The following is an 11,856-nucleotide window of genomic DNA, read 5'->3' as shown; positions in this document are numbered from 1 at the left end:
TTTTCCTAAAGTTGCATCTTTCTTTTATTTTTTCAGTTATTATTTCCATTAATTTTCTTATTCCAAATATTAATTTTGTGCCTTTACATCAATTTCATTATTTTTAAAAGTGAGTTATATTATTTTCTAACTTTCTCAATTGAATTCTTAATTCAGCGCTTCTCTTTAATGCTGAATTCATCTGCGGATGTCATTGCGTTCAGCTTCAGCTGGTTTTAAATGGTTTTTATTTCCTGCTTTTTATTTTCTATGTTTTTTTTTTTAACTGAAAGTTTATTTCTTCCTTGATATCTGTTACTTAGAAGAGTGGAATTATTTTTATTTGCTTTTTTAACATTTAAAAACGTTGTTTCCTCTGTTTTATTTATTTATTTATTTGTTTATTTTTTTATTTTTCGTTTTGAAACAATACACTGAGGGAAGAAGAGTAGGAAATTAGACAGTTTCTTCTGTTTTTAACTCCAATACTATTGGGGTATATTTTTATTTTGGCAATTTTCCTGTTTCCTAATTCTGTCAGATTTCAGTTCTGCTTTCATCGTTTCATTTTTCTTTTCTTTCTTCATTAAAAAAATAATAATAATAATCATTGAGTAGGGATCCCAGACGGCTGTGTAGGTGGACGCTGAGCTCGTCCTCTCACAAGAAAATATCAAAGGTACACCTATATTTAGTAAATCCTCCTAAGAGACTTTTGTGAGGGAATTGAACAGCCCCTGAGTGATCTTATAGAGAAGGAAAGGGAACTAAACAGGGAGCTCTTCGGAAACTGAGGGGAACAACCCAGGACCTGAGGAACGGGTGAGCGCCATTGTTTACTGTTTTCCTTGAACCTGGATAATGGGGAGCTCCATTCAGGTTCTCTGGACAACCTGCAGGGCATTGTAGGACATCCCTAGCCACCTCTATTGGAGATAGACCCAGCTGAAACAGGAGAGAACCATAGCTTGCATACTAAAGGCCCTTCACTGAGAGATTCATTCAGCAGTTGCAGCAGCGTGCTGCTTCCGCTCCAACTGGGTTGCGCACACAAGGGGCTCCCCGACTTGAAGAGAGCGCAGTACCAACAGAACATTGCAGTACTACCAGCAGACTGCCCTTTCCAGAGAAAGAGCCAAGATAGTGGGGTGCTACTGTGTATTCACGTGGGGCTTTCCCTCCTAGACAGAGTAGGGAGCAAAAAAATGCTGCAGTGTCTACAGGTAGGACTGCGGGACCCAGAGAAAGTGTGGACCCAGAGAAAGTGCGGAGATAGTGGGGGCACTGCTGCTCGCCCAGTCGGTGGAAAAGGCACAGTGGGAGGGACTTTGCAGTGCCCACAGGACAGGCTGCTCCGTGTGGAGTGAGTGTGATGCTGCTGTACATGCACCATTAGGGAGCTTCCGCCTCTTCCGGAGAGTTTTAAATTTCCAAAGTTTGGCTGTGTACGCACAAAATGCTGCCCCACCTGGAGAAGCGGCTGAGCTGGGCAGGCCCTCAGAGCAGCCCTTCTCAGACTTTACTCTGACTGCAGACAATTGAAGAAACAGGACATACAGGCAGGGCTGACCTTTTGGGAGTGAGGGGTTGCTGCTGTTCCCACATCAGTGTAGAAGCACCTACCCCCACCTGGAGAGAGTTCAGAACTAAGAAATACAGCTGTGAGTGCCCAAGCAAGGCAGCCCCAATGGGAAAAGGGGCGGAGCTAGAAGGGCTTTGAGATTCAGGCAGGCAGACCCTGCTCTTCGGATAATTTAAACAACAGTGCAAATACGTAGGGCTGCCTGTGGAGTGAGAGGAACATGGCTGAACACACAAGGAGTTGTACTCCCCTGAAAAGGAACAGAACTAGCAAAATGCTTAGATGTGCGAACGTAGGCCGGTCCGCACGTAGGCCGATTCCAATGGGAGAGCGGGCATAGCCAGTGGGGTCTTGAGACATGAGCTTGAAAAGCAACTCCGCCCAGACCCAGCTCTGGTCACAGACAGTTAAAGCAATAGGGCACGCCAAAAGTGCACAGAGCAGCCCCATTTGCATCAGGCAACCCCACCAATAGAAGGTCAAGGAAGCAAGCATACACCAGGCTATCCTATCTGGATCCCACCCCTTCAAATCAGGTGGTGCATGAGACATTGCATGCGCCTGCCAAGAATACAACCGACCTGCCAAAACTATTCAAGACACAGTCTACTCAGAAACCATTCTGGCAAAACTGGGAGAGATAGCTATTCTTTCCAACTCAGGAACAAATACAGAAAGTCAAACAAAATCGGAAGACAGAAGAATACGCCCCAAATGAAAGAACAAAGAAAGACTCCAGAGGAAAAAAAAATCCTAATGAAATGGAGATAAGTAATTTGCTTGATACAAATTCAAAGAAACAGAATTAAGGATGCTCAATAAACTTCAGAATACAATAGAGGAATTCAGAGAACACTTCAAGAAAAAAGATAGAAAATGTAAAAAAGGACCAATCAGAGATGAAAGATACAATAGCTGAAGTAAAAAACACATTAGAAGGAATCTACAGTAGACTAGTTAATACAGAAGAATGGATTAACAACCTGGAGGACAGAATAGCAGAAATCACCCAATCACAATAGTGAAATCAAAAAAGAATTTCAAAAAATGAGGATAGTATAAAAGATCTCCGGGATAACATCAATTGCACTAACATTCACAGAAGGAGAAGAGAGAAAGAGAAAGGGATAGGAAGAATATTTGAAGAAATAATATCTGAAAACTTTCCTAATCTAGGGAAGCAAACAGATATCCAGGTTTAGGAAGCACAGAGAGTTCCAAACAAGATGAACCCAGAGATCCATACCAAGACATATTTTAATTAAAATGGCAAAGGTTAAGGATAAAGAGTGAATTTTAAAGGCAGCAACAATGAAAAAACAAGTCACATATAAAGGAAACCCCAAAAGACTATCAGCAGATTTTTCAGAAGCAAATTTACAAGCCAGAAGCAAGTGGCAGGAGATATTTATAAATTCTCAAAGAAAAAAATCTACAACCTAGAATAGTTTATCCATCAAGGTTATCATTTAGAATTGAAAGAGAGATAAAGAGTTTCCCAGAGAAGCAAAAACTAAAGGAGTTTACCACTACTAAACTGGCCTTACAAGTTTTCTTTATGCAGAAAAGAAAAGGCCATAACCAAAAATAAGAAAATACAAGAAAGGAGAAAAAAAGTCTCACTGTTTAAGGCAAATATACAGTAATCACAGTGAATCAACCATTTAAAAAGTTAATAGGAAGATTAAAAGACAATAATAGCAAAATAAACTATAACTACAATAAATAATCGGAGATTCACAAAACAAAAGAATATAAAATGTGATATCAAAAACATAAAGAAGGGAAAGGAAATGAAACTGTAGTGCTTTTAGAATGCAATTGAACTTAAATGTCTATCAGCTTAAAATATATTGCTATAGATATAGATGGGCATATCTATATCTGTATGTCTATATCTATATATCTATATCTATATCTATATCTATCTATCTGTCTATCTATCTATCTATCTATGAACTCCATGGTAACCAAAACACCCCAAGAATTACACAAAAAATGAAGAGAAATGAATCCAATCAAAACACTAAAAATCAACAAGTCAAAAGGAAAGAGATCAAGAGAAGAAATAAACACCAAATAATAACAAAAACAACCCCAAACAACTAACAAAATGGCTATAAGCACATACTTAGCAATAATTACCCTCCATGTAAATAACTAAATGCTCTAATCAAAAGACATAGGATGGCAGAATAGATTAAAAACAAAAACAAAAACATGACCTATCAATATGCTGTTGACAGGAAACTCACTTCAGATTGAAAGACACACAGAGATTGAAAGGGATGGAGAAGGATATTCCATGCAAATAGAAATGAAAAGAAAGCTAGTGGCAGCAATATTCATATCAGACAAAATGGACTTCAAAACAATGTAAAAATAGGCAAAGAAGGACATTTTAAAATTTTAAAGGGATCAATTCAAGAAGAGGATATAATAATTGTAAATATCTGCACAATCAACATAGGAGCACTTAAGTAAATAAAGCAAATATTAATGGATATAACAGCTGAAATTAACGGTAATACTATCAGTAATACTATAATAGTTGAGGATTTTAAACTCCACTTACTTCAATGTATAGATCACCGAGACAGAAAATTAATAAGAAAATAATGGCTTTAAATGCCACATTAGACCAAATTGACTTGATAGACATTTACATGACATTTTATTCCAAACTTTCAGTTTACACATTTTTTTCAAGTGCATATGGAACATCTTTTCTAGAATAGAAACAAACCTCAATAAATTCAAGAAGATTGAAGTTATATTAAGGATATTGTCTGAACTCAATGGCATAAAACTAGATATCAATTACAGAGAGAAAAAAAACTGTAAAAAACACAAATATGTAGAGATTAAGCAACATGTTTTAAACAACCAGTGGGTCAAAGAGGAAATCAAACAAGAAATCAAAAATTACCTTGAGACAAATGAAAATGAAAACACAATCCTACAAAATGCAGTAGAACCAGTTATAAAAGGAAAGTTCATAGCTATAAAAGCCTTCCTCAAGAAGCAGAAATAATCCCAAATAAATAGTCAAAATTTACACATAAAGAAATGAGAAAAAGAGGAACAAGGAAAACCCAAAGAGGAGGAAGGAAATAATAAAAATCAGAGTGGTAATAAATGAAATAGAAAATAGAAAAACAATAGAAAAGATTAATAAAACTAAGGGCTGGTTCTCTGAGAGAATAAATAAAATTGACAAGCTTCTGCAAAGACTAATCAAGCAGAAAAGAGAGAGAACACAAAATCAGAAATGCAAGAAGTGAGGTTAAAACAGATACCACAGAAATACAAAGGATTATTAAAAAATACTATAAACAATTACATGCCAATAAATTTGACAATCTAGAAGAAATAGATGAATGTTTAGAAACATACAACTTTCCAAGACAAAACCAAAAAGAAACAGAGACTCTGAACAGACATTACTAGCAATGAAATTAAAGCAGTAATCAAAAAACTCCCAACAAACAATTGCCCAGGACCAGACAGCTTCAGAAGTGAATTCTATCAAACATTTAAAGAAGAATTAGTACCTAATAGTTAGTATCTTTCTCAAGTTATTTCAAAAAATTGAGTAGGAAAGAACATTTTCAAACTCATTCTGCAAGGCCAGAATGATAACAAAACCAGAAAAAAAAAAACTACAGGCAAATAGGCCTGATGAACATAGGTGTCAAAATTCTCAATAAAATACTAGCAAACTAAATTTAACAGTACATTACAAAAATTATGCCCTGTGACCAAATGAGATTTATACTAGGGATACAAGAATGATTCAACATCCACAAAACAATTGCTGTGAGTCATCACATCAACAAAACCAAGAATAAAAATCATATGATCATCTCAATAGATGCAGAACAAACATTTGACAAAATTCAACACCCATTTATGATAAAAACTCTCAACAAATGGGTATAGAAGAAACTTAGCTCAATTTGATAAAGGCTATGTATGACAAGGCCGCAGCTAACATTATACTCAATGTGAGAAGCTGAAAGCATTCTCTCTAAGATCAGAAATAAGACAAGATGCCCACTCTCACCACTATTATTCAACATAGTACTGGAAGTTGTAGCCGTAGCAATCAGACCAAAAACTTAAAAAATAAAAATAAAAATTATCTAAATAGGAATAAAAGAAGTAAAAGTGTCACTATTTGCAGATGACATAATACTGTATATAGAAAACCCTAAAGAATACACCAAAAAATTAAAATAAAAGAATTCAGTAAAATGACAGGATACAAAATTAATATACAGAAATCTATCATATTCCTATATACTAATAATGAACAATCAGAAGGAGAAATGAAGAAACCAAATTCTGTCACAATTACATCAGAAAGAATAAAATACTTAGGAATAAACTTAAGCAAGGAAGTGAAAGACCTATTGTCTACAAACTATTAGACCTTGAAGAAAGAAATTGAAAGGAACACAAATAAGTGGAAGGATATATTATGCTCATGGACTGGAAAAGTTAATATTGTTAAAATGACCATATTACCCAAAGGAATTTATAGATTCATTGTAATTCCTATCAAAATATCGATGTCATTCACCTCAGAACAAATAATTCACAAAAAATTTTTATGAAACTACAGAAGACTCTAAACAGCCAAAGCAATCTTGAGAAAGAAGGACAAAATTGGAGGTATCGTGCTCCCTGATCTCAAACTATACTACAAACCTATAATAATCAAAACTGTATGGGATTGACACAAAAACAGACACACAGATCAATGGAATAGAATAGAGAGCCCAGAAATTCACTTATATGGTCAACTAATCTATGACAAAGGAGGTAAAAATATACACTGGAGTAACAACAATCTCTTTAACAAATGGTGTTGGGAAAACTGGACAAATACATGCAACAAAATGAAACTGGACAACTCTTTTACACCATACACAAAAATAAACTCAAAATAGGTTAAAGACTTAAATGTAAGACCTGAAATCATAAAACTTCTAGAAGACAACATAGGAAGTAAACTATTTGACAACAGTCTATAATATCTTTTTGGATATATCCCCTTAAGCAAGAAAAACAAAAGCTGATTTCCAAAATACATAAGAAACTCATACAACTCAGTAACAAAGAAAAAAACAATCTGATCAAAAAAAATGGACTGAGGACATGAAAACATTTCTCCAAAAAAGACATACAGATGGCTGACAGACATATGAAAAGATACTCAACATCACTAATCATCAGGGAAACGTACATCAACTACAATGAGATATCACTTCATGCCAATCAAAATGGCTATTATTAAAAAGTCAACAAAAATATGTGTTGGCAAAGATGTGGAAAAAAGAGAAGCCTTGTGCACTGTTGGTAGGACTGCAAACCGGTGCAGCCCTGTGGAAAACAGTATGAAGATTCCTCTAAAAACTAGAAGTATATATACCATACAACCCAGCAATCCCATTTCTGGGTATTTATCCAAAGAAACACAAAATGCTAATTCAGAAAGACACACGCATCCATATATTCATTGCAGCATTACTTTCAATAGTCAAGATGTGGAAGCAACCTAAGTATCCATCGATAGATGAATGGATTAAGAAAATGTGGTATGTATAAACAAGGAAATATTATGCAAGAAGTAAAAAAAAAAAAATCTTGCCATTTGCTACAACATGGATAGATCTAGAGGGTATTATGCTAAGTGACATAAATCAGATGGAGAAAGAAAAATACCATATGGTTTCACTTATATGTGGAAGAAAGCAAAAGAGCAAAAACAGACTCATAGAAACAGAGATCAAAGAGATGGTTACCAGAAGGGAGGGAGCAGGGAGATGGGTGAGAATGGGAAGGGGAATATAGTTAATGATATTGTGATAAGTTTGCACGAATAATTACTAGAGGTAGTGGGGTGATCACACTGTAAAGTATAAAAATGTCAAATTACTATATTGTACACCTGAAACTAATATAACCAGTGTAAGACTGTATACCAGCTACACTTATAAACTTAAATTTTAAAAAGTGTCCTTGGCTTTCTTCCTCGTATAATGTATTTTCTTTTACTGACTCTCAGTCACCATCCTTAGTCTTTTTTCTCATTTCAGAGTATAAATTTTCTCATTATTTTGACATAATAGCTGATAATTTCTAAGGTGCAACATTAAAGCAAGATGTTTACCATGGCTTCACAATGCTCCTGTGGAGATATTTTATGAGCTCCTTTTCTTGACTGTGCAGAGGTTCCTCTAGGGCTTGTGTCTGTCTAAAAATGGTGTGTAGGGGTAGAGATCAAATGACTCTTCTATTGACCACATGTTTGCATTCAGAATCCTTTCAGATCCCTTCAAGTGTGAGGGACCAACCATAGCAGCTTTCCCTATGACTAAGCACCCTATCCCCAAACCGCTTCTGGTTCTGAAAGCATCTGAATCTGGATCCAGGGGAGAGAGATAGAGGCACCCAAACTGAAAGATCACTTGTATTATCTTGGTGTCATCTTGTATGTTGAATTCCATAAAGGACATTAAAGGCCAAATAAAATTATAAATATATATGCATAAAATTTCTATTTATTTATTTATTTATTTCAGTGATGTGGCACTTTGACATGAATGGACAAGAAATGCAGCTACACACCAGCTCTTACTTTTTTGAAGCAGCTGACTGAAAAATGGCCATTTTGTACCCATTCTTCACTTGATGGAAACAGTAAGTATAGCCAAAGCCATGGGTATGGTTCTTCTTTCTTCCTTCTGGCACTACTGCCTATCGTATTTGAGATAAGAAATAATAACTTTGCTATCTGATCACTGCATTTTGTATGTGAAAATTTCAAATATCCCACAACATTGAGTGCACAGAGTCCCATTCATTAGCTCTATGCTCTGCCCTCATTTCTAGCATTTGTTATGTCTAATCTATGAATGTGGTGAACTAGGGTCAGATCATATCTTGGATATTTAAACTATGATCATCAGAAATTCCTCAAGAAAGATGATAGAGATTAAAAAATAAAGGGTAAGTCGACATGAACTCTGTGTTGAAGACCAGCCCTTTACAATTTGTTTTCTGTGAAACCTTGCGCAAGTTTCTTAACTTCTTTGTGCCTTGATTTTCTCACCTTTAAAGTGGGGAGCATACTCTTCTTTACTTCATAGAGTTATTATGAAGATTAAATATGTTAATATGTGTAAAATACCTAGTGCCAGGCATGTTCTCATTTTTTTTTTTTTTAAATAATGGTTTGCTTTTACGTTAACACTGCTCCTCCCAGGTTCCAAAGCTGATGGCAATCTTGAAATCCTCATTTCCTTTATTTTTTAACACTCAGCTTTTCAGCATGGATTGGGAGGTGTGAATTTAGTCAGCTGTACAGAGGTTTCTGTAGGGTTTATGTCTTTTTATCCAACTGCCTATGTTATCAAAATATTATAATTTCAGTGATCAAAATTCATCAAGGAAGCTGCTCCAAAAACAAAACTAATACTATGAGAGAGCCTAATATCTGTGTCTATCTATGCATAGAAATGCACTTATGCCAAGAAAACATTAATACACACACACACACACACACACACACATATGTACATATAATATTTAAATATTGGCACAAGTCAAACATTTAAAATCAATTGGTAACATTTAAAAATGTTATACGATAAATGTTTAAAGAGCCCTTTGAAAATATGAATGTGCTTTGTCTATGTAATGACTTGTTTAGCCATTTAAAATAGTACATATAAAATTACTTTACTAATTGAGGAAATTATCAGAGACCATATGTAAGGTTAATAAAGCAGGACAAATATTTTAAATACTAGATAACTTCAAGCTTGTAAATGACATATGCCATGCATATATTTATTCAATTAAAATATATTGGAAGGAAATATACTCAAAAATTAATACTGCTTATCTCCTGATAGTGAGTTTTATTTTTCTTAATATATTCTGTGTGTAAACATGTAAAATTTTCCTAATTAAAAATTAAAATTAAGCTTCATTAAAATGATTCATTTCTGATCAGACCTAAACAAATTACATTTTAACTACAATGTTATGTTGCTACGCAAAGTAAATAAAAACAAACAAAATTCAAGTTATGTTAAAACTGTATATATTAGCCACTTCCAGAAATCAATTGGGTAATGACTAAAACAAGTTTACAAAATGGTTACACTAAAAAGTAGAACTATGGAGACAGTAAAAAGGTCAGTGGTTGCCGGTGGTGGCAGCGGGAGAGGGAGAGATGAATAAGTGTAGAACAAAGGATTTTTAGAACAGTGATAGTACTCTATATGCACTACAATAATGAATACATGCCATTATACATTTGTCAAAACCCATAGAATGTACAATAACAAGAGTAAACTAATGTAAACTATAGATTTAGGGTTATTTTGATGTGTCCATGTAGGTCCTTCGATTGTAACAAATGCACAGCTCAGGAGGGCAATGTTGATAATGGGGAGTCCGGATGTGTGGGGACAGGGGGTATATGGAAAATCTCTGTACCTTCTCTTCAATTTTGCCGTGAACCCAAAACTGCTCTAAAAAAACAACCTTAAAAAAGAGTCATACTCATTGATTCAGCTATACAATTTCTTATAGTGTGTAACCAAGAAAGTATTTTGGAAAAATTATTCTTAACCACTGAAGTTCATAGATATTTTTGCTAACCGTATGAAAATTTTAGCTGGTGATCATTCCTCCCAAACCCAAAAATGCCCATGTTAACTTATACACAAATATTACTTAAAATTTTGAGTGTTTATAGACCCTATGGAACTTGTTCATAAATCTGCACTTTGCTTCCAAAAGAAAAAGTAATGTGTATTATAATATTAATTATGGAGTTATTCATGGTAGTGAGTATCAAAGTAATTTGAATTCCAAATAATAACAAAATGTCTAAATAAGTCATAACATATAAATAACTGAAAGTCATGTAACCTTTAAATTGTTTACAAAGAGAATATATTACATGGTACAATATGATCTATTGTTTTTAAATTATAATACAACATAGTAGGAAAATTACTTCCTAGTAGAAATAAATGTGAAATTTGCCCATTTGTGGAAAATGAGAAGAAAATGTACAAAGACATTACTTATTATTGTCTTAGCGTAGTTGAATTCATGGCTGATTATTTTCTTATTTTTCACACTTTCAAAATCATTAATTTTAAATAAGAAATGGAAAAAAGCAAAGACAAAAGAAAATTATTAGTAAAATCTAATTATTTATTGTGCAAGTGTTTATGGTATCAGGTGTCTGTCTCTTCTGTTGGACAAAGAACTCACAGTAATGCTTATTCATTTTTTTAGTTGGAATGGATGTAGTCTGCAGGACAAGCTCTTGTTTTTTGTTGCTTTTAAACAAAAGAATGTCCTGCTTCTTAAACTGTATTGTTTACTTTTCAGCTATTTAGTTTATTTGGATGCAAGGAAGACTACAACTCCTTTTATTTGTGTCACATTTAATTTTCAAAAAAGTTTACATCTGCCTCCTTATATGAGTCAAAAACTATGTTTAGCTCAAGATATGTGAGCATTCATTGAAAGCTGTCAATGAGAAAGTAAGATGGGTTACTAATTTCTTTATATGTATATTTTTTTTAGGAGAGGCAACCTATTTTTAGGCCTACAGCACCTGGTCTTCCTAGTTGGCCTCCCATCCAAGTACTAACCAGGCCTGCTTAGCTTCAGAAATTAGACAGGATTGGGCTTGTTTAGGGTAGCATGGCTATAGATCACTAATTTCATTTTATAAATCTATGTTTCTTTCATCTTCTATACAAATTTTCATACACTTTGTGTCAAGTTAAAAGAAAAGACAAAAGTGGACATTTTAGTATATTTAAATGTTTACATTCAATAAGTATAATTAATGCCCAGTAGCAATTATAAAAAATGAAATATTATTATGGAAAGGAGAGTCCGATTGACAGAGAATTGTGAAAAAAAAAAAAAAAACCTTATTATGCAAACCATTTCCCTAATATTTCTGTACATTTTTTTAGCCTTAGATTTGGTTTGCATTTTAGTCAGTATTTTAGTTAAACCCTTTAAAAATATTGCTATTGGCTTGTGTTTTATTCATTGTTTAAAAGAAAATTGCTTTATTTGTTTTGTACTTTTACATAAATAGTTGATTTTGTCTTTCTCTCTTACAAAATGGAAAATACTGTTGTAAAAAACAGTAACAAATCTGAAAAGTCTTGTTAACAATATTAGGAAAATTAAAGAGCCCTGAGGGTATGTCTGTATATGAGAAGATACTGGCTAAAGTCATG

This window comes from Pteropus vampyrus, unplaced genomic scaffold (assembly GCF_000151845.1).
Source record: "Pteropus vampyrus isolate Shadow unplaced genomic scaffold, Pvam_2.0 Scaffold20, whole genome shotgun sequence".
Taxonomy (NCBI): Eukaryota; Metazoa; Chordata; class Mammalia; order Chiroptera; family Pteropodidae; genus Pteropus; species Pteropus vampyrus.
This window is presented reverse-complemented; position numbering follows the sequence as displayed.